Source organism: Pristiophorus japonicus, chromosome 15 (assembly GCF_044704955.1).
Source record: "Pristiophorus japonicus isolate sPriJap1 chromosome 15, sPriJap1.hap1, whole genome shotgun sequence".
Taxonomy (NCBI): Eukaryota; Metazoa; Chordata; class Chondrichthyes; family Pristiophoridae; genus Pristiophorus; species Pristiophorus japonicus.
Window position 1 is genome coordinate 122650805 of NC_091991.1, and position 2856 is coordinate 122653660.

The window sequence follows — 2856 nt, forward strand, 5'->3', positions numbered from 1 at the left end:
GCCTTTCTTGCAAGGGGATTGGAATATAAGTGTAAGGGGCCTAAAAATTGGATTGCCCCTGAAAAGGAGCATGGAGGAGCGAACTGCGGGATCAAAGTGATGCAGGCAGCATGCCAACTTTGTGCTGCCTGCTAACTAGAATGATTGTGTGGTGTAGCCCAGCACCTAATACACTGGTGCAAGGCTGCCGACTTTTAGTGAGGGAGACTGTAGATGGTCTTGCAAGATAACCACAAGCATCTGTGGGTCTGGAAGGCTCGGCTGTAGACGGCACCACCTCAGCATAGGCGGCAGCAGCCTGGTCTGGCTGGCTGACAGGCAACAGCAAGGAGACTGGTGGAGTGATAGTGCTGGGAGGACGAATGCTGTCATCCTGAGAGAGGACAGCAGGTTCATGCTCCACAAAGCCACTGCCACTCTCCCAGGGCGGCACCTCAACAATCCTGGTAATCTGCTGGAGGACAGATTGCTGGACTGTAGTGACACCCTGAAAACCCCTTTCCATACTGGTAAACCCAGCGATGATGGCAGCAGTCTGAACCTGCATGGAAAAAGTCTGAGCTTCAACTGCAGTGCTCAGGCATTGGATCGCGTCTGCCTGTGCTGCAACAGAAGCTGAGACATTGGCCAACAGACCCTGCATCATGTTTGGGTCCACAAGTGAGCTAATGAGTTGGCCATCAATTCCATGCTGCAAATCATGGGCTCAAAGCTCTGTGCAAAGCCATGTGGTGTCGGATTCCTCCATGCTCCCTGATATTGCACTCAGGCTTTCTGGCAGGCCTGCCAAGCATCTCATTGCGCATATCCATCAGCCTTCTTCGATAAGCCACCCATCGAAGACCTCATCTGAGTCTTCTGTTACAGAAATTGTGTGCCGCTTTGCCCTCCAGATAGCTGGCACCTGCGCTACCTTTTCCCCTGTGCCCGGTGTCTCATCACGTGCAGATCCCGTGTCTAACCTATCCTCTAAAGTCTCCGGAATGTCAGCATCTGAGCTGGTGGCTGAATGTGTGAAATCGAGTGATGCTGTGTCTTCATGATCACTATCTCCCTGCTCCTCCACCAGTGCCCGGCCAGGTGGCAGTTCTTGGCTATCTGAAAGGAGAAAGGCACAAGGGTTAGTAAGGTGGTGGTGAGGGGAGGGCGGAAAAACAAGAGGTGCATGCTTACACAATGTGCAGCTAGTAAGTCAGAAGAGATAGTGTGATGAGCGGGAAGTGGGATGTGAGAAGGAGGAGTACGTGTGAGGATACCGTCATCTTGGATTGCTTCGGCACTACCGTTGGCCACGGGCTCAGTGATTGCCTTCCCAAGAATGATCAGCACCGTCTCTTACAGGGGTGTGAAATTATGGTAACCCCTGCTGGCTTCGATTGTGAGCGATCTTGTTCTGCAAGAGAAAGGGGAGTGTGTCAGTGAGTGTGGTGCAATGTGTTTCGGTGATGAGCCTGTCATGGCTGAATAGCTGAAAGTGAGTGCAAGCCGAGAGATGTGAGTGTGAGTCTTGCAGCAGTGGTAAGTGTGTGAGGGTGAGGTGAATCTATGAATGTGAGGTATGAGTCACGTTTGGTAGAGATTGTTGGTAGCTGGGGGTATGGTGCATTGAGCAGTGCGTGAGGTTAGTGGTGCGGATGGTGGGATATGGCATTTAATTCACTGACCTTGACCACTCGAATGATGTCATTAAACTTCTTCCTGCACTGCAGCCAGGTCCTCAGGATGACACTACTGGCATTGACAACTATGGCTATCTGCTCTCATTGGCGTTTTCAATTTTGCCTGGAGGGCCTCCTGGGCCTCCAGTGCTGCCTCAGAGAACCTTGGCGCCAATTTCTCCCCTGTTGTGACATTTGCACTGTCTCCCCCAACCAATTGCATGAGCTGCTACAAGCAAAATGCACCTCCCCTTTAAAAGGTGCAGAATGCCTTTAAGAAGTGGATGCTGGCCTGACACAAACTTGGGCCTCCTGCTGAACGTACAGCCACCCAGCAGTGCACTGAGCGCCTGACTGAACACTACAATGATTATAATTAGCAGGCAGCAGGAAGGTTGTGTGCTGCCTGCATTCCTTTCAACAGGTGCGGGGTCTTCGAGCATCGTGATTCCCGCAATGCGATTCCCGCGTCCGTTTTTGGGGGCACCTCATTTTTAGCCCATTGTATCTGACCGGATTCTTTTTGTTAACCAAAGGTATTAAGGGACATGCACCAAAGGTGGGTATATGGCGTTAATCATGATCTGATTGAATGGTGGAACAGGCTCGAGGGGCTGAGTGGCCAAGTCTGATCCTATGTTCCTATTTGCCCTTGAGAAGGTGGTGATGGTGCTTCTTGTTGAACTGCCGCAGGCTATGTGGTAACCTACTCCCACAGTGCTGTTAGGTAGGGAGTTCAAATAATTTAACACAGTGATGGATTGGGTAGCATAACTAAACTCTGTCTGTATCTTTGTAATGCTTTTACAAAGGCATTTTCTTGACTTTTGCCCCATACCCATTCTTCTCCTTTACACAGTATGGTGTGCAGTGGTTCTAACAGTGTGCTGAGACCCGGTAAGAAGTTACCAAAGTAGTTCAGGAGTCCTAGAAACGACCGCAGCTCTGTCACATTCTGTGGCCTCAGTGCATTCTCGATTGCCTCCGTCTTCGAATCGGTGGGCCTGATGCCGCCCGCTGCGATTCTTCTCCCCAGGAACTCCACTTCAGGCAGCAGGAAAACGCACTTCAAGCGTTTTAACCTGAGCCCCATGCGGTTGAGTCGACTAAGAACCTCCTCCAGGTTCTGCAGATGCTCGACTGTATCCCAACCTGTGACCAAGATGTTGTCCTGGAAGACCACTGTGTACAGGACAGA